At 37.8% G+C, this 22,294-nt stretch overlaps 1 protein-coding gene and 1 non-coding gene across 2 annotated transcripts in view; one reads left to right on the forward strand and one right to left on the reverse strand.

The window, feature by feature from the left end:
• The window catches only part of LOC137250331 (uncharacterized), a 316,174-nt gene that overhangs the window by 265,195 nt on the left and 28,685 nt on the right, over positions 1-22,294 (reverse strand). The gene's annotated exons all lie outside the window — the stretch shown is intronic.
• Positions 19,977-20,049, forward strand: TRNAV-AAC (transfer RNA valine (anticodon AAC)). Its single transcript has one exon. It is a non-coding gene; the product is annotated as a tRNA-Val (tRNA).

The raw sequence follows: 22,294 nt of genomic DNA on the forward strand, positions 1-22,294 counted from the left end.
CGTTTCTCATCCTATCCATTTCTTTTAATACATCAACATAACAAGATTTCTTCGAATTCAACTTTGAACAGTCAAGTTCTTCTATTCGAGTGTTAACTAATTTAAAATCATATTTTGTTGTGACTTTGCCTATGTCGCTTTCAGTTTACAACTACTTATTGCAGTTCTCTGCTCTGTTCCATCGCCAAAAATCTGTAAAACAAAATCAAGTGCGCAGAAAAGTATGCAACATTTAGCGATAAAAGACTAACTTCTACATTTGTTACATACACAAACAAAGCGAGGTTACCTGCGTTCTTGAGGACTTAGGCTTTTATTCCCTTATGAATACAAATCTTTACCGATAACTCTGTTATCGATAAATTTATCGAATTCTTACTTACTTACTTACTTAATTGGCGCTTAATCGTCTAAACGGTTATGGCCGTCCAACAAGGCGCACCAGTCGCTCCTACGCTCCGCCAACCGGCGCCAATTGGTCACACCAAGGGAGTTTAAATCGTTTTCCACCTGGTCCTTCCAACGGAGTGGGGGCCGAACTCTACCTCTGCTTCCATAGGCGGGTTCCGATAGAAATACTTTCTTGGCCGGAGCATCATCTTTCATTCGCATAACATGGCCTAGCCAGCGCAGCCGCTGCGTTTTATTTCGCTGGACTATGTTGATGTCTGCGTATAGCTCGTACAGCTGATCATTAAATCTTCTTCGGTACTCGCCATCGCCAACGCGTAAAGGTCCATAAATCTTTCGAAGAACTTTTCTCTCGAACACTCCCAAAGCCGCTTCGTCTGCTGTTGTCATGGTCCATGCTTCTGCCCCATATAGCAGGACGGGTACGATAAGTGACTTGTAGAGTATGATTTTCGTTCGCCGAGAGAGGACTTTACTTTTCAATTGCCTACCTAGTCCAAAGTAGCATTTATTGGCAAGATTAATTCTTCGCTGGATTTCAGTGCTGATGTTGTTGCTAGTGTTGATGCTGGTTCCCAAATAAACGAAGTCTTTTACTATTTCGAAATTATGGCTGCCAACAGTAGCGTGGTTGCCAAGGCGCATATGCGCTGACTCTTTGCTCGATGACAGCAGGTACTTCATTTTGTCCTCATTCACCATCAAACCCATCTTTATCGAATTCACGCAAAGTAATATTGCATTGTCATCGAAGTTATACATGTGTGCAAAATGTCAGCGCAATCGGACACCGAGAAGTGTATCAAATATAACTTGCGAATGTTCGTAATATCAAGAAACTGCTGTACATATACACATACTTAATTATTCCAAAAAATTAGTTTCTTTTCTTATTAAAAGAATATAAAAGTAAAAAGTAAAGGTGTCTAAGTTCGGGTGTAACCGAACGTTATATACTAACCGTGAGCTTCAATTGCACATTTCATTTCAGATAAATTATTTTCTACATAACACGTGGCACCGCCCGTTTAAAAAAAATGTCTCCCCATTTCCTCTTATAGTAAAACTTGATACATAAGTGAAATATCATTGATTCTAAACTATTTTTTGCTAAGTTATAGCTTATAATTCTAGTCTACGACCCTTTTAAACTTGTTTTATATCTGTTTTAAGTTGCCGTGCTCTTTAACCGATCGCGTCCATTTTTACTAGAAATATTTTCTACTATAGGGAAAATTTGTGTACCCAATTTTATTACGACCCGTTAATTTTTCTTCGAGTTATGGCTCCCGAAACATAGAAAATTGCTTAGTCATAAAAGGGTCGGTGCCACGCCCATTTTGTTTAAATTTGAAGTTTTTCCTATTTATTGTTATAAATTCACTTGGGAAGTGAAATACCATTGATATAAAGCCCTTTTTTGCAAAGATATAACTTGTTTTGTTCGTCCACGACCTTTTTAAAAATCTTTTATATAAAAGTGGGCGTGGTCCTTACCCGATTTCGTAAATTTTTCTTCACAGCATTCCTTTTAGTAAAGGCAACCTCTCTGCCGAATTTTGTTACGATAGGTTTAAAGATTTTTGATTTTTGATTAATAATATTTGTAAAATTGATTTTATCACAATGCGTGGTGCCACGCCCATTTTAAAAAAATTTCAAATTTTTATCAGTAATATCAATATCAGTCCACACGTAAAATTTCAACATTCTAATTGTATTATTTACTAAATAATCAGGTTTTTGTGTTTTGCAAAATGTTATATATATAAAAAGTGGGCGTGGTTATCATCCGATTTCGCTCATTTTCAATACCCATCTATTCTGGGTCCAGATAAGCTCGTGCACCAAATTTGGTGAAGATATCTCAATATTTACTCAAGTTATCGTGTTAACGGACAGACGGACGGACAGGCAGACGGACGGACGGACATGGCTCAATCAAATTTTTTTTCGACACTGATGATTTTGATATATGGAAGTCTATATCTATCTCGATTCCGTTATACCTGTACAACCAACCGTTATCCAATCAAAGTTAATATACTCTGTGTGCAAAGCACGCTGAGTATAAAAATACACTTATGTTAAAAATCAGCTGGAACTCCACGCCGTCTCGCACGTTGACATACATTTTATTTTGTAGGTCGTTTTTTTTATAGAAAATAGGAGATAAAATAAGCTCAGGTGGCTAGGCACATGCAAACTCTGGCGATGCTAAAATATCGCAATGTCAACCTTAAATTTATAAGTAATTATATTTTTTAAGCATAACTGGCATCCGTAGTGTGATGGTAGCGTGCCCTGCCCACCACACCGAAGATCCTGGGTTCACGTCCCGGGAAAAGCAAGTTTTTTAAATTAGAAGAAAATTTTTCTAAGCGGGGTCGTCCCTCGGCAGTGTTTGGGAAGCACATCAAGTGTATCTCTGCCATGAATAACTCTCAGTGAAAACTCATTTGCCTTGCAGATGCCGTTGGGAGTCGGCATAAAACGAGTTGCTGATAAAGATCGCACATAAATTGTTCAACGAAACTCTCCTCGACCTTCTGAATCCTCAACAGATCTTTATCAGCACACCTCGCTGTCCGCAACCTCTTTCAGCTTAAAAAAATACTTTACATTTTATTTAGTAGGTCGTTTTTTTTTATAGAAAATAGGAGATAAAATTAGCTCAGGTGGCTAGGCACATGCAAACTCTGGCGATGCTAAAATATCGCAATGTCAACCTTAAATTTATAAGTAATTATATTTTTTAAGCATAACTGGCAACCGTAGTGTGATGGTAGCGTGCCCTGCCCACCACACCGAAGATCCTGGGTTCACGTCCCGGGAAAAGCAAGTTTTTTAAATTAGAAGAAAATTTTTCTAAGCGGGGTCGTCCCTCGGCAGTGTTTGGGAAGCACATCAAGTGTATTTCTGCCATGAATAACTCTCAGTGAAAACTCATTTGCCTTGCAGATGCCGTTGAGAGTCGGCATAAAACGAGTAGGTCCCGTCCCGCCAATTTGTAGGAAAAATTAAAAAGTAGCACGACGCAAATTGGAGCATAAGCTCGGCATAAAATCTCTTCGGAGGTTATCGCGCCTTACATTTATTATTATTTTTTTTATATATGTACAGTGACGCACATAAGTGAAATTTTTGAAGTGAAAGTGAAAAAATTGACAGAAATCAACGCATTTTGCGATTTTAGATAATGCAATCCCAAGTAGGAGGGAAAAAGTGTACAAGACGCGGTACGATCCTTTCCAAATGGAGGAAGACGATTTTTATATACGATATCGATTCGATAAGGCTACGGTTCTATATCTCATAGACATTTTGGATATTGACGAACCTTTGAATAACAGGGGACTTCCAATTTCCGCCAGCTTGCAGGTTCTCACGGCGTTGCGATTATTAGGAAGAAATGTTCACCAAAGTGACATTGGTGGGTGCTATTTTGTGCTCTGCAGAATTTTTTTTGAATTTACCAATTTTGCTCATTTAAGGTGATCTTCATGGAATGTCACAGGCTACAGTTGGAAGGGCTATAAAAAATGTGTGCAAAAAATTGCCCTTTTGTTGCCACACTTCATTGCATATCCATCCAATCAGGAGTTGGCTGATGTAAAATCAAAGTTTTACAACGTGTCCAGATTTCCTGCACTTATTGGAGCAATTGATTGCACACACGTTAGGATAAAATGCCCTGCGAAGGATGTTGGAGTGATGGTGGCAGGACATTACCTTAATAGAAAGGGGTATTATTCCTTAAACGTTCAGGTTAAACTTTTTTTGCTCACTTTATTGTGTTTTTAATCATATAATCTAAAATGCATCCATAGATCGTATGTGATGCAGACTGCAACATTTTCGATATTGTCGCAAGATCTCGTGGCTCAAAGCATGACGCTCGGATTTGGAACGAGTGCCAATTAAAAAATAAATTAGAGAGAATGAGAAGTTCCCATAATGGTGTACTACTCGGAGATGGAGGATACCCTTTGTCACCTATTTTGTTAACCCCTGTTAGAAATCCTTCAACACCAAAGGAAGAAAGGGATACACATCACGACATGCTGCAATGTGCATATTTATTCGTGTTTAATTTTGTTCTGATGATAGGTACAATAGGTCACATATTGCCACTCGAAGCAAAATAGAATGCCTAAACGGACAAATTAAATCGAAATTCCGTTCTATTTCCGAACGTCTTTGTGTAAATTTGGATACAGCGAAAAATGTTATTATTGCTGTCGCCGTACTTCACAACATCGCTAAGGAACGGACTTTGACATGTAAGTTAAAGAAAAATCAATTTTTAAACGATGTACTATCGTATTTTTTTCTTTGCAGTTTTAGATGCTGAATCTGCCATAGAGCCCACGGCAGCAACAAATGCCAATGCGCCACCAAATGTACCAAATACCACCACAGGAAGAGCATTTCGTTCAGCATTTGTTAATGCTCATTTTTAGTAATCTTTAATAATTGATACACCTTAGGATATCGCATGTACCTGTATTGTTAATTGAACGCCCTAAGATTTTCAATCATGCGATTTAATTCGAACGTATTAAGCTTGTCAAAAATGACGCATAATTAATACCGTGGTCAAAGCTAGTATGACCATTGGCGAATACACACTAAGTTAGTAATGCTCTTTAATGTTGAGCTCGTTGCGCGTAGCACATTAGCGGCCGGACATTGGCTTCGTAAGTGGTTAGCAAGGTTTGTTTGTCTTTTCCATAAGTGCTGCCGGCTAGCGACTTGTGGATTTTGTTCCAGCTTTGTACTTTGTATACAATTTCGGTGGCCTGCGTCTTAAAGGTGAGAGTGTTATCGAACGTTGCCCCTAAGATCTTTGGGTGGCTGACAGTCGGTGGCGTAACACAATCAACGTTAACGTGCAATAATTGCGCTTTCCACGCACAGTGTTCCGTGTAGAACAAGCTAGCTGGGCAAAAATAAAGTTTTTATTCCAAGAATATTGTAATGGAAAATGAAAGAAAACAACAAAATAACGGGATTTTTGCAGACATTTGTTTTTTTCGCTTATTATATTTTGAGTAATTGAAGTAAGTAAGCAGGAGTGGCCGTAATTTGCGTTGATTAATTTACAAAAATAGTGTTGAATATTACTTTTCATAATACTTTTAATTAAACACTTTTACATAATTTTTATGATGGATTCTAAGCTCGGAGGTAAGTTGAATTTTTTAATAGTAATCTTTTCGCAATTAGAATATTTTTAATATATTTAAGATTCCGTTATTAGGAAGAAAAGGTACTTTTTACCTACATTTTTATACTCAGTTCAGCAGAGCTCACAGAGTATATTAACTTTGATTGGATAACGGTTGGTTGTACAGGTATAAAGGAATCGAGATAGATATAGACTTCCATATATCAAAATCATCAGTATCGAAAAAAAAATTGATTAAGCCATGTCCGTCCGTCCGTCCGTCCTTCCGTCCGTCTGTCCGTTAACACGATAACTTGAGTAAATTTTGAGATATCTTGACGAAATTTGGTATGTAGATTCCTGGGCGCTCATCTCAGATCGCTATTTAAAATGAACGATATCGGACTATAAACACGCCCACTTTTTCGATATCGAAAATTTCGGAAAATCGAAAAATTGCGATAATTCATTACCAAAGAGGGATAAAGCGATCAAACTTGGTAGGTGCGTTGAACTTATGACGCAGAAGAGAAAATAAGTAAAATTTTGGACAATGGGCGTGGCACCGCCCACTTTTAAAAGAAGGTAATTTAGAAGTTTTGCAAGCTGTAATTTGGCAGTCGTTGAAGATATCATGATGAAATTTGGCAGAAACGTTACTCCTGTTACTATATGTATGCTTAACAAAAATTAGCAAAATCGGAGAACGACCACGCCCACTTTTAAAACAATTTTTTTTTTTTAAGTGAAATTTTTACAAAAAATTTAATATCTTTACAGTATATAAGTAAATTATGTCAACATTTAACTCTAGTAATGATATGATGCAACAAAATACAAAAATAAAAGAAAATTTCAAAATGGGCGTGGCTCCGCCCTTTTTCATTTGATTTGTCTAGCACACATTTAATGCCATAAGTCGAACAAAAATTTACCAATCCTTGTAAAATTTGGTAGCGGCTTAGATTTTCGGATGATAACTGTTTTCTGTGAAAAAGGGCGAAATCGGTTGAAGCCACGCCCAGTTGTTATACACAGTCGCCCGTCTGTCCTTCCGCTCGGCCATTAACGCGATAACTTGAGCAAAAATCGATATATCTTTACTAAACTCAGCTCACATAATTATCTGAACTCACTTTCTATTGGTATAAAAAATGGCCGAAATCTGACTATGACCACGCTCACTTTTTCGATATCGAAAATTAGGAAAAATGAAAAAAGTGCCATAATTCTATACCAAATACGAAAAAAGGGTTGAAGCATGGTAATTGGATTGGTTTATTGACGCAAAATATAACTTTAGAAAAAAACTTTGTAAAATAGGTGTGACACCTACCATATTAAGTAAAAGAAAATGAAAAAGTTCTGCAGGACGAAATCAAAAGCCCTTGGAGTTATGGCAGGAATACTGTTCGTGGTATTACATATATAAATAAATTAGTGGTACCCGACAGATGATGTTCTGGGTCACCCTGGTCCACATTTTGCTCGATATCTCGAAAACGCCTTCACATATACAACTACCACCACTCCGTTTTAAAATCCTTATTAATAATAAGTATAAACACATTATAGAGTCACCCCTGGTCCACCTTTGGGGCGGTATATCGAAAAGGCGTCCACCTATAGAACTAAGGCCCACTCCCTTTTAAAATACTCATTATCACCTTTCGTTTGATACCTATAATGTACAAACGCATTCTAGAGTCAACCCTGGTCCACCTTTATAACGATATCCCGAAAAGACGTCCACCTATAGAATTAAGGCCCACTCCCTTTTAAAATACTCGTTAACACCTTTCATTTGATACCCATATCGTAAACAAATTCTAAAGTCACCCCTGGTCCACCTTTATGGCGATATCTCGAAAAGGCGTCCACCTATAGAACTAAGGCCCACTCCCTTTTAAAATACTCATTAACACCTTTCATTTGATACCCATATCGTACAAACAAATTCTAGAGTCATCCCTGGTCCACCTTTATGGCGATATCTCTAAAAGGCGTCCACCCATAGAACTAAGGCCCACCCACTTTTAAAATACTCATTAACACCTTTCATTTGATACCCATATCGTACAAATTAATTCTAGAGTCACCCCTGGTCCACCTTTATGGCGATATCTCGATAAGGCGTCCACCTATAGAACTAAGGCCCACTCCCTTTTAAAATACTCATTAACACCTTTCGTTTGATACCCATATTATACAAACGCATTCTAGAGTCATCCCTGGTCCACCTTTATGGCGATATCTCGAAAAGGCGTCCACCCATAGAACTGAGGCCCACCCACTTTTAAAATACTCATTAACACCTTTCATTTGATACCCATATTGTACAAATTAATTCTAGGGTCACCCCTGGTCCACCTTTATGGCAATATCTCGAAAAGGCGTCCACCCATAGAACTAATGCCCACTCCCTTTTAAAATATTCATTAACACCTTTTATTTGGTACCCATATCGTACAAACTAATTCTAGAGTCACCCCTGGTCCACCTTTATAACGATATCCCGAAAAGGCGTCCACCTATAGAACTAAGACCCATTCCCTTTTAAAATACTCATTAACACCTTTCATTTGATACCCATATCGTACAAATTAATTCTAGAGTCACCCCTGGTCCACCTTTATGGCGATATCTCGAAAAGGCGTCCACCTATAGAACTAAGGCCCACTCCCTTTTAAAATACTCATTAACACCTTTCATTTGATACCCATATCGTACAAACAAATTCTAGAGTCATCCCTGGTCCACCTTTATGGCGATATCTCGAAAAGGCGTCCACCTATAGAACTAAGGCCCACTCCCTTTTAAAATACTCATTAACACCTTTCATTTGATACCCATATCGTACAAATTAATTCTAGAGTCACCCCTGGTCCACCTTTATAACGATATCCCGAAAAGGCGTCCAACTATAGAACTAAGACCCATTCCCTTTTAAAATACTCATTAACACCTTTCATTTGATACCCATATCGTACAAACAAATTCTAGCGTCACCCTTGGTCCACCTTTATGGAAACATCTCGAAAAGGCGTCAACCCATAGAACTAAGGCCCACTCCCTTTTAAAACACTCATTAACCCCTTTCGTTTGATACCCTTATTGTACAAATGCATTCTAAAGTCGCCCCTGGTCCACTTTTATAACGATATCCCGAAAAGGCGTCCACCTATAGAACTAAGGCCCACTCCCTTTTAAAATACTCATTAACACCTTTCATTTGATACCCATATCGTACAAACAAATTCTAGAGTCATCCCTGGTCCACCTTTATGGCGATATCTCGAAAAGGCGTCCACCTATAGAACTAAGGCCCACTCCCTTTTAAAATACTCATTAACACCTTTCATTTGATACCCATATCGTACAAATTAATTCTAGAGTCACCCCTGGTCCACCTTTATAACGATATCCCGAAAAGGCGTCCAACTATAGAACTAAGACCCATTCCCTTTTAAAATACTCATTAACACCTTTCATTTGATACCCATATCGTACAAACAAATTCTAGCGTCACCCTTGGTCCACCTTTATGGAAACATCTCGAAAAGGCGTCAACCCATAGAACTAAGGCCCACTCCCTTTTAAAACACTCATTAACCCCTTTCGTTTGATACCCTTATTGTACAAATGCATTCTAAAGTCGCCCCTGGTCCACTTTTATAACGATATCCCGAAAAGGCGTCCACCTATAGAACTAAGGCCCACTCCCTTTTAAAATACTCATTAACACCTTTCATTTGATACCCATATCGTACAAACAAATTCTAGAGTCATCCCTGGTCCACCTTTATGGCGATATCTCGAAAAGGCGTCCACCTATAGAACTAAGCCCCACTCCCTTTTAAAATACTCATTAACACCTTTCATTTGATACCCATATCGTGCAAACAAATTCTAGAGTCATCCCTGGTCCACCTTTATGGCGATATCTCTAAAAGGCGTCCACCCATAGAACTAAGGCCCACCCACTTTTAAAATACTCATTAACACCTTTCATTTGATACCCATATCGTACAAATTAATTCTAGAGTCACCCCCGGTCCACCTTTATGGCGATATCTCGATTAGGCGTCCACCTATAGAACTAAGGCCCACTCCCTTTTAAAATACTCATTAACACCTTTCGTTTGATACCCATATTATACAAACGCATTCTAGAGTCATCCCTGGTCCACCTTTATGGCGATATCTCGAAAAGGCGTCCACCCATAGAACTGAGGCCCACCCACTTTTAAAATACTCATTAACACCTTTCATTTGATACCCATATTGTACAAATTAATTCTAGGGTCACCCCTGGTCCACCTTTATGGCAATATCTCGAAAAGGCGTCCACCCATAGAACTAAGGCCCACTCCCTTTTAAAATATTCATTAACACCTTTTATTTGGTACCCATATCGTACAAACTAATTCTAGAGTCACCCCTGGTCCACCTTTATAACGATATCCCGAAAAGGCGTCCACCTATAGAACTAAAACCCATTCCCTTTTAAAATACTCACTAACACCTTTCATTTGAGACCCATATCGTACAAACAAATTCTAGCGTCACCCTTGGTCCACCTTTATGGAAATATCTCGAAAAGGCGTCAACCCATAGAACTAAGGCCCACTCCCTTTTAAAACACTCATTAACACCTTTCGTTTGATACCCTTATTGTACAAACGCATTCTAAAGTCACCCCTGGTCCACCTTTATAAGGATATCCCGAAAAGGCGTCCACCTATAGAACTAAGGCCCACTCCCTTTTAAAATACTTATTAAGACCTTTCATTTGATACCCATATCGTACAAATAAATTCCAGAGTCACCCCATCACCTTTATGGCGATATGTCGAAAAGGCGTCCACCTATAGAACTAAGCCCCACTCCCTTTTAAAATACTCATTAACACCTTTCATTTGATACCCATATCGTACAAATTAATTCTAGAGTCACCCCTGGTCCGCCTTTATGGCGATATCTCGAAAAGGCGTCCACCCATAGAACTAAGGCCCACCCACTTTTAAAATACTCATTCACATCTTTCATTTGATACCCATATCGTACAAATTAATTCTAGAGTCACCCTTGGTCCACCTTTATGGCAATATCTCGAAAAGGCGTCCACCCATAGAACTAAGGCCCACTCCCTTTTAAAATACTCATTAACACCTTTTATTTGGTACCCATATCGTACAAACTAATTCTAGAGTCACCCCTGGTCCACTTTTATAACGATATCCCGAAAAGGCGTCCACCTATAGAACTAAGGCCCACTCCCTTTTAAAATACTCACTAACACCTTTCATTTGATACCCATATCGTACAAACAAATTCTAGAGTCAGCCCTGGTCCACCTCTATGGCGATATCTCGAAAAGGTGTCCACCTATAGAACTATGGCCCACTCCCTCTTAAAATACTCTTTAATACCTGCCATTTGATACGCATGTCATACAAACACATTCCAGGGTTACCCGAGGTTCATTTTCCTACATGGTGGTTTTCCCTTATTTTGTCTCCATAGCTCTCAACTGAGTATGTAATGTTCGGTTACACCCGAACTTAGCCTTCCTTACTTGTTAATTTTAGAAAGGGAAAAGTTATATCTGCGCGCGTGTACTCGCGCCAAATGTTACATATGTTATAGTCGCAAGTATTTTCTAATAGTCGAAAGAAAAAACCATTGCGAACTCTTCTATCATCATTTTTAACATCTATTTTTAATTTTCTTTTTTGTAGATTTAGTATTAACCATACCAAGAATGGAGTTTTTTGAAATTTGGTTGAAATATTCGAAAAAATCGAGAAATAAGGAGTTATTGAGTTATATTTTACTTAAGGGTGATTTAAGAGAAGTAGCTGGGCATTCGTTAAGAAACTTAAGTCAACAAATTTCAAAATATTTTTCCAACATCGATGAGAAGTGGAACAGCTCTGGAAGACATCGGGAGCGATTTTGTAATAAAAACTCGGAGTGGCTTTCGGATACAGATTTCAAGTTTACAATTACGATGGATTCAAGGTTGCCATCAGAGCAACCAGCTTCGTCTTATGGTAAACCAGGACCCGGAAGACCACTGATGGACTTTCTGCTTTCCAGTCAAAAGACCAAACGTCGTCGAGTGAACGACCTACTGCAATTCAGAAGTGCTGATGAGTTAGTTTATGCGGCAGAAGTATCAACGCGGATGTCCGGCAACAGGAATATTGCTAATAATATAAAAAGTTCACAAAAAACCACTCAAAAAACGACAAACAACGTTTAATAATTGAACGTTTAATTTTAGCAAATCAAGAATTTCTTGTTAGTTTGTTACCTACATCTGTGTCATTTACTTTAATCAGCAAGTGGGGTTGCGATGGAAGTTCTGGTCATAGTACATATAAGCAAAAATTCACATGCAGTGCTGGCACTGATGAGTTTTTGTTTATTGTTTGGCAGAATCCTCGACCTTCTTCTACGATGTATTGTGGTCCAATTAAATTTATTTTCTCTAAGGAAACAAATGATTTTATTGTTTCTGAAACGAACAAAGTTTTAGAGGAGGTAAATGCTTTGTTGCCAACAAAGTACTTTCTCGAAGAATGCGAGGTTTCTGTAAATCACAAGATGCTCCTAACAATGATTGACGGAAAAGTTTGCAATGATTTGACTGAAACTTCTTCCGCACAAAAGTGTTATATTTGTGGTGCCACTCCAAAAGATATGAATGATGAGACACGGGTTTTTATGCCTAACAGAGATAATCTTGGTTTTGGCTTGTCTACTCTCCATGCCTGGATAAGATGTTTTGAATGCTTGCTTCACATAAGTTATCGCCTCGAAGTAAAAAAATGGGAACTTAGCAATGAGGCAGATAAAGAGAGTACTAAGCAACGTTCCAACGAAATCCAGAATAAATTTAAAAGTGAACTTGGATTGATAGTAGATCAGCCAAAACCAGGATTCGGCAATACCAATGATTGTAATACTGCTCGAAGGTTTTTCGAAAATTCTGAGGCTAGTGCTGAGATTACGGGATTGGGTGTAACGCTCATCAAAAGATTCGATACTCTCCTTCGCGCATTAGCATCTGGGTATAATATCAATATCCAAAGATTTGAGATATTTGCGAGTGAGACTAAAAAACTATACATAGATCTCTATCCGTGGTTTTATATGCCTGCTACAGTTCATAAAATCTTAGTGCATAGCGCTGATATTATAAAATCAGCAATTCAGAGATGATAGCACACAAAAGCAGTCGCGTGTAGCCACGAATAGAGATCTTTTGAATATGTTACTTATAACATCGGATACCTTAGTTAACAGCTTAAGAGATATACCCAAGAAAAAATTTAAAAGCTTGACTTCAGAAGTCTTTACATTTTAGAAAAAAATAAGAAAAAGGCACATATGGCTGAAAAAATATTATACTTGTAATAAATGACTACATATGAAACTGAAAATATCAGAAAATAATTTTGTCCAGCTAGCTTGTTCTACACGAAACACTGTGCCACGTCGTAAACAGAGAGACCGTAGATTTCTTCGGCGATAGTACCTGTGGCACGAGGTGAGGAAATTAGGGTAAAAGTCTGTAGCAGGGGTCGACTGCTAACACTCATCACAAATTATCGGGAGAGGTGTCAAACGACGCGTATTGACCTCGACAACAGTATTCTGAAGTCGGAAAAGAAAAATCTAATCTCTCTCTGGAGATATTTGCAGTTAAAGTTTGCAATTTTCGTGTGATTGTTGTACACAGGATAAAATTGTGTGGACAAAGGGATTTTGCTCGAATTTAATGTTCATCCCACCCCATTGGTGGATCGTCCAGGGTATTTTTTTATAAGCGTGGCCAAAGGTCGCCAACGCAGAAACGTGTTGTGCGAAAAAAACACTATGGATCCCAACCCCGGTTTCGAAGTCCCGCGATTTTTCGTTAATATCTTTTGAACGAGTTAAAATTTGTATTTTCCTCCTTCGTATTATAATAATATTCGGATATATAATATTTCAAAACGCCTCTCCCGATATTTTTGGATGCGTATTAGCAGTCGAACCCTGTTCTAGAGTTTTACCGAAATTACAAAGACTGAGGAGATAGCTGTTTATTCTAAAAGCAAACTCGTCTATGAGAGGGCCAGATCCCGTTGCCATTATCGTGCGGCGTAGAAAATGAAAATAACTCCACTATTATCCCAACGTTTCGCTAATCTTTGTTAGCATCTTCAGGGGGCATTTATTTTAAAAAAATCCCTGCCACAAACTCCTTCTGGTGGGGAAGGTAGCCTTGATATGTAGAAATTAAACAAAGCGGGGATAGGACACCACCCCGTGGAACCTCCTGTTTAATTATTCTAGGTTTTTATGTTATGTGCCTGAACTGTACGGATGCCTGCCGACCATTCAGACTGCGAGGATGGGTGGACCCTTATAACTCTTTGGAGCCTTTGCTGTGATTGACTGTATGTAAGGCTTTTAAGTCTAGTACGAGTACCGTTGTATGGAGGGGGCTCTTTGATTCAGCCCACAGTTTATCTGTGAGTTGGGATTTAGGGCGGTGGTGGTGCTATGTCGCAAGCCATGCCGATTATTGGAAAGTCGCAGGTTTGGGGTGAATTGAGGAAACAGGACGGCTTCAAGTGTCTTGGGTACTAGCGATAGGAAAGATATTGGACGATATGAGTATCCAAGCTAGCTGGTTTCCCAGGCTTTAGTATTGGATTTATCTAGCCCTGTCAACTGAAGAATGGATCCCATCATCCCATGTGATCAGATTTTCGGGATAGCTTCATAGCAATCCTGAGTTTCAGTAGTTTTTTCAAAAAATTTTAATCCAAACAATTAATTTTTATGCGAAATTCGTGAAATTTGGAACACATGTAGCTCTTCTTGACAATGTTAGTATTTGTTGAACTTTTCTTCCCCGAAAGTCGATCAGGGCCTGTAATATTCGTAAGAATCTTATTTATGGTACGATATTTTTCAAAATTGCTACCTACTAGATAGCCTTTCTGATAGGTAAATATTTGGAATATTTTTCCTTCGACGACAGTGAACAGTGGACGAAGTCCGACCGATTTTCCAAATATTATGCAAGTAAATTTCATTTAATCATTTAATCCATTTAGTGGTGAGGGGTTTGGCCAAAGTGTCAGTAAATAATAATTACCTGTAAATATACGGATATTTATATTTTTACGTATTACATATTTATACTTTTATTTATTTGAAATTTTTCTTTCTTTCTACAAAACAATATTTATTTTTGAAGGTATATTATTAGGCTTTTCCGGTCTAAGTTTTTGTTTTTAAGTGCGAAATAAAATTAAATTATTCCACTTTTCTAACCCAACGTTTCGCTAATAACTTTTTAGCATCATCAGGGGTATGTGTTTATTTGTTAAATCTGTTACAAACAACAAAATACAAAAATGTTAAATTACATACAATTCTATTGAGTTTGATAAATCCGTATGAAAAATCAACTAAAAACAGATAATAATACATGAAAAACCAACTTACAATATTGCACCTTGCCGAGGGGTTTTCCTCTTTTGAAATTATTTAAAACTATTGTCTTTGAACATACAACACTTTTGAAAAACATAAAAACATTGAACATTTATGGACAGTAAATCAATACCAACTTAACGCTATGGTAATCTCGTCAATACTAAAAACTATTTTCCTAAACACTTAATGTAAGCAGATGCTATATTGTCTGTATCTTCTTTCTTGTTAATCGTCTTTTCTCTTCTTTCCATGATTCTCAGGCTTTCTAAAGTGTATCTTGTTGTTTCTTTCCGTTCCCTGTCAATAATCTTCGCATTAGTAAAGTCAGCTGAGTGTCCACTTGATATTATGTGTTGTGATAACGCTGTACTGTTCTTTTGTTTTCTTATATCCGCTTCATGTTCGCCCAGTCCAGGGATGCACCTTAACGTTAAGCTAATCGTTTATCAAAAAATTTCCACCGTTTCCGTTGAAACACTTCGAAATATTATCGATAAAGAAATTATCAAAATAAATAGTATCTCGTTTTTAACCGAAACGAAAAGCTTTCGTTAACGTTAAAAACGTTAACAAAAACGTGATACTTTATGTTTGAATTGTGCTGGCAATGCTACAGCCATGGTGAAGCCGTAAGGTGGTAACAACGAGCGCACATACACACACAAACTTCATGTAATTTGTTTGTGTAATTCGTTGGTGGTAATGTCAAAAATACTCTGAGAAATGTTCGTACTGTCAAAATTCAAGAGAAAAGTCGCAATCAGCTTGGCTAATGCTTTCACCTTTAATGACTCCGCCATCAATCAGCTTTGCTAGCATAGTTTGAAATTAATAATCAACATAAACGATTTGATTTCGTTTTGATATGGCAGAAAACGAAACGAAATCATTTCGTTAATTTGACGATCTTAGCGTTAATAAACGAAACGAAATGAGTTCGTTTCGTTTATTAACGTTGATTATCGTAACGAAATGATATCGTTTCGTTGGTTAAGCATGCCTGGCCCAGTCTAACACTTAAGGGACGCTTTGTTGTGCCAATATATATTTTGCCGCATTCTTCGTTTGGTTTTCCTTTACAAGTAATTTCGTAAATGACGTTGTTTTGTAGATGGAGATCTACAGGACACTTTGTTCTTGTAAATATCGTTGACAAAGTGCGGTTTGACTTATAGGCAAGTGTTGTGTTATTTGTTTTTATTATGCTGTGATCAATATTTTCGGTAAGCTTGGGTATGTATGTGACGCTGTAAAACTTTTTCGCTGCTTTCGTTTCTAAATTTGTTCTTATGTTAGGTTGGTTGCTGGAAAACGAACGCTAGAAACGAAAGCAGCGAAAAAGTTTTACATACAATTCTATGTAATTTAACATTTTTGTATTTTGTTGTTTGTAACAGATTTAACAAATAAACACATACCCCTGATGATGCTAAAAAGTTATTAGCGAAACGTTGGGTTAGAAAAGTGGAATAATTTAATTTTATTTCGCACTTAAAAACAAAAATTAGACCGGAAAAAAACTAATAATATACCTTCAGATTCAATAAGAACTGGTCGGAAATACATAATATTTATTTTTCTTGTTTCTTTTGCCATTTTGTTTAGGATTTCTTCATGAGTTACTTCAATAGTAGGGTGGATGTATTTAGAAAAATTTTTAACCTTCGAAGGGAAGAGAAAGAGCATTCACTGGGAGCAACGGAAACTGGAAGCGCCGCAGCAATTTTTATATATCGATGTACCGTAGGGAAAAAAGACACGGAACAATTATTTAATGCATCAATGAACATGCTTGGTCGCTCCTCCTTTGGGATTGTCAAACAATGCCTGAACAAGTTTTGCTATGTTTTTTATTATGGCGTAATACAAAAAAATATTCTTGATCATATTTTCATTTGATTTACTTGATGAGAGATTTCTTTCATTGAATTTTTATTAAGAAGTGGGTAAAGCCGCGTCAAAGCCGCACATGTTTTTTTAATTGATCTCTAGAATTTCAACAACGAAGCAAAAATGTATAGGTAATGTCGATGGAACATTTTAGTGAAACGTTAATAACTCGCCTGTATATTCTTTTTGTAGACAAAACATTTGCCTACTCTCAAAAAATATATATAGAGGTTGAACCCCCAATCCCCCAAATACGCGCCTGCCACACCGTCATCATTGAAAGTTAAACCTTGATGATGATGCGAATAGTAGAACAAAATTCGAAGCATACAGGCAAGCAGGTACAAATGGCAATGTTAGTTGCAGGTAATAGAAGAAAATCATGGAATCGCCAGCAATGGCCAAGATTGAAATTGGCAGCTCAAAACATTTTCAGCGCAAAGCGAAATTCAGTCATTGCTACTGAAAATATTATTAAAGAGGCAATTGCCGACAGCGTGGATATATCTACCTATTCAGATCATACACAAAGCACCTGAGTTAAAGGAAGATACTATACTGCCAAACAACTGCACGTACTGCATATTATCTGACGGCATCGCCATTAGCGTGCACCTTTATGTTGGCCGTTGATTTGTTGGCGGAGAAGTTGCACCCTGAGAGCGTGCAACTCCTGCTCATTCTTCTCGAGGGATCGTTGATACTGAATTTGCGCTCGAAGAAGATCCTCTTGTAGTAAAATCAGAGCGTCGGAATTCGAAGCTTCTTTTTGGATCTTTCCTCCACGACATTCCTCTTGTATGGAGGAATTTGTCGCAGACGATAGACGTTGGTTCTTGGCTTTGGTTGTGTTGCTGGATCCAACTCCGTGCTACGACCGACCTGGGCTACCGATTTTGGCCGTGTTGCTTCCAAATCCACCTGCAGCTGAGAATTTCTTCCAACGCATCTGCAGAATCCTCGTCGTGCAGCTCCGCCACCACGTATGTGTCGCTGTCTATTAAAATATTATCCTCCTCTAACTCAGGAGCAATCATGCTCTGAATGAGGAGATCTTCGCAATCCACATTTGGCACTTCAGTAATATTACCTGTAGCTATTTCTGCTCTCCGCTCTGCACCAAATGATTTTTTAGCTTCCAGTTTCATTCTTGCCCAATGTCGACGCAATTTTGTGACCTCCCTTTCATATCCAGCAGCCTGCATTGTCATTTTAACCTCGTTCCATGCATCTCTCTTTGCTATCATCGCACCATCATTTGATCTATCCTCTATGATGCGGATGTGGGACGCAATGCATTCACGCAAGCAGGCCTTTTCCCCTATGGACCAATTTCCCTCACGGACTCGTTGTTTCGTTTCCTTGAACAACAATTAAGTTATTTATTTAAATTACTTAAATTTTCGGTTTCTACTTACATTTTTCTGCTGCATTTTAAAATAATTTGTGTAAAAATAAATAAATAGAAAAATGGCGAAATAAATGTTGTCGCTTTCCGGTATGTATCCTTTTTGTAAATATCAGCAGGTAAAGGGTGATATTTTAAAATAGCTGAAATTCCTTCATTACGCTTATCGAAACTTTTTTTTCATGTGGTTACCCTGTTCATGCTAATTTAAGCTGAAATCTGTGTTTAATATGACTATGACAGACTAAAATTTTAAATGCTATTATAAATTTAGGAAAGATTTTAACTAAAGAGTATTTTAGTCAGCGACAATGATTACGGGCCATTGAGTTTAGTGCAGTTGGATAACTTTCAGATCAACAATGTCTACTTGAAAAGAAATATCGGCTGACGTTAGAAACTTGGTTGTACAGCCCAGAATAAAAAATTTTGTCGTGAAACGAAATTTGTATAATTTGTAAACTTGAGACTAGCAACAATACAGAACATAGTAAAAACATTAAAAATAGTCGTTCCACCGAAAATAGGAAGCGCAGTACCCGTCCGAACAAACTATATCGCCGAAACATCAACTGTATTTTGAAAGAAGTGGAATAAAAACCAAAATCCTCAGCATCAAAAGTAGCCGAATATATAGCAAGCTCATGAGGCAATGGTGTTCATCGAAGGAAAGTCCTAAGAGCTCTGAACGAGAACGGCTTCAATAAGAGAACACCACGCAAAAAAGCAATTACTGAAAAAATCGTAAACTTCGCTTGGGGTCCGCGAAAACAAGCAGGGAAAATGGAGTGTAATTTTGACAAAAAGTTTTGTTTACGATAAGTCAAATTTCAATATTTTCGGGAGCGATGGAAGAACAAACGTGTGTAGGAAGAAATATACTGCACTCGATCCGAAGAATTTGGTATCAACTGTAAAGCATGGTGGTATCAGTTTTATGGTTGGGGGGAGCTGTTGCGGCATATGCAGTTGGTAGAATTACATTTATTTGAGAGTAATACTGATCGGTTTAGATATAACTCTTTATTAGAAGATATTCGGAAAATATCGGTTTAGAAAAAACTGGTTTCTAGCGCTGCTGCCCTCAAAGAACGGATCATAGAAGCTTGGAACATTATAACATCTGTAGAGTTAACAAATTTAGTAGACTCAATGCCATGACGGCTTCAATTGGGTCTTGATGCTAACGGTGGCCCGACTCAATACTAAGAACAATGTTGTTAAGTGTTACGTGAAGTTCTTCATGCTAAAACAGGTTATTTGGGTACTGTATGTAGATTTTTGTAAACGTTGATTAACGTTTATTTCCTATAACTTTGCTAATTTATATAAATGTAAGGACTTTTTAAATTTTTTCATAAGAAAAAAGTTTAAAATAAATAGTTTTCATTAATTTTATAGTTAAAACAACAAAAGTATACGAAACATTATCAGTGGTTATATGCACCGACAAAAACTGAGTGTTTTTTTTTTTATTGATTTTAGGATTTTTTTCTTATCGCTGGGTTTGCATGTGCATTTCACACTAAGCAGCATACATACATACATACGTATACGTACTTAAGTATTCAATGTGGCACCATACTCTTATCTGTTTCCGTGGTGTAGTGGTTATCACATCCGCCTAACACGCGGAAGGCCCCCGGTTCGATCCCGGGCGGAAACAGTTAATATTTTTTTTATTGAGTTACATATATATTTTATTTATTTATTTTGTTTATTAGCCGAGTTTTTTTTATACACGCGTATACGTTTACGTTTGCGCGTGAAAAAAACGCCTATCCTCGCTTAGATAATATTTAGGAGACCCATCTAGTGGCAGTGGTTAAATAACTAGCTACAGCCACAGGGTGTACCGAAAAGCGGAGACACAACCCTCTGATGGTCATAGGGTATAACATATAGCTAAATCAGTTGCGATGAATTGTGGACACACATAAAATACATAGAATTAGTGTAGAGGGTGAAACAAAAACACATATTTCAGTTACATCTGAGTATAATAAGTATTGAAATTTAGTAGTACGCATTTTATGCGCAGCGATATCAGAGGTGTATTTAAAGTTTGACGCTTAGCAGTCCATATAAAGTTTAAGCGTATAGACGTTTACGTGTAAAAAAAACACGGCTATTATAGCGAAAAGTCCAATAAAAAATGCTCAAGAAAAATTACCTATTTCACGTAGTATCCATCTCGCAAGAAAACACATACATACGCTTTCTGTTTTTTTTTTCTAAAAATTTTCTAGAACTAGTGCACAGGGTAGCCCTAGTTTCGATAGGACAAAATTTTGTGTCCCATTTTTCCTTGAAAAACGACCTTGTAAGAGCACAATCGGTTAATACCAGGGATAATAGTAATTGTATTTATGAGTTACTTAAATGGAATTTGCACTTATATTTTAGCACAAGTGTTTTTCCTCTCGTTGACTGCGTTCTCCGTATTGTTAGTTTTGACAAAATTTCTTCTGCTGCTTTGCTTAGTTTGAATGTTGTGTCTTGCAGGGAAATGACGCTGTCTCCTACCTACATATCCTGGCGCTTTCTACAATAGCTAAGGAATATAATCAGATAAATCTTACAGCAGCCTCAGAGTGCCTGATCTGGAAAAGTCTGCCGATTCTAAATATTATACGTATGTATAGCAGTAAGAATAGCAAATGGTTTAGTTTTGGTATGAACTATCGTAGAAATAACAAAAAAAAAATACCGTATTTTGCGAGATCTTGGATATATTTTAATTCAAGCGGTGATTTTATGAGACCATAAAAAAATGTTTGTAAAACACAAGCACAGTCTTCAATGACTGGCAATTGATTTCTCCTCGCCATATATGAGGAAGGGTATGGTAATATTGTATCGTTGTAGTTGAGATTTGCTGTTAAGCGGCCGGCCAATTGCTTTCTACGTTGCTAGCAACGTTTCTTCATCTTTTCCCCAAGTGCTACTGGCAAGCGACTTGAGGATTTTGTTACGGCTTTGTGCTTTAGATACAACTTCGATGGCATACATACGCCTTGAAGGTGAGAGTGTGACCGAGTGTTGCTCCTAAGATTTTTGAATGCCTGACAATCTGTAGCTAAACACCATCGACGTGAACGTCCAATATTCCACGTCGCAAAACAGAGTGGCCGTGGATTTTGTCGGCTAGGTTCAGATAATTTGCAGTATATCTTTTTATACAAAGGGGAATGGGTGAACCTTCTATATCTTGGAGTAGAGTACCGTGGTTGACTGTGTAAAAATTGCCGGCAAATGCCGCTCACGCATGTCTTCGAGTTCGCAGAGTTGTATCGCCAAAAACGAGGGATATATTATCATTGTGTTTTTTCTGGTTAGACAAGGATTTGACGATTGACCACGGTTTATCAAAACCCCAGAGAGGTTGCAGTTATTTCGATGCTCTTCCCAATTGAAAGTTTGTGTTAGTTTACCAGCCGCGAAGTTATCAAGTTGAGATTCCTAATATGAGTCAAGTTATCTCTAGGTAATGATAGCGCCTGGCGGAATTTCTTTAGAGAATCTTTTAATTAATTTTTGAACATATATCAGGTGAGCTATTATCATATCGCTGAGCATGGTGATAATGCAACACAATGGAAATCAATGTATAGATCCTAATGTCCAATCCTGTGTCGGTATATTCGGATTCTGATTCTACAAAAGTCGCAGTGCATCCGTCGACTTGATCAGGCATGGTACCGTTGAGTTTTGCGCTTGGTCCACCAAATCGAACAGCGCGTTCGTTCCTTGCCTTTGAAATTTTGGAACCACTTCCTTCAGCCACCGCAAGCTCGCGATGTTGTCGCACGCTATCATATTCACACCCATGGAACATGCGGAGTACAGCCTCCGGATCAGGATCCTGTGAAAATAATGCAAAATCTATACAAATATTTTTTTTCTTTTTG

The sequence above is a fragment of the Eurosta solidaginis genome, chromosome 4, assembly GCF_040869045.1.
Source record: "Eurosta solidaginis isolate ZX-2024a chromosome 4, ASM4086904v1, whole genome shotgun sequence".
NCBI lineage: Eukaryota > Metazoa > Arthropoda > Insecta > Diptera > Tephritidae > Eurosta > Eurosta solidaginis.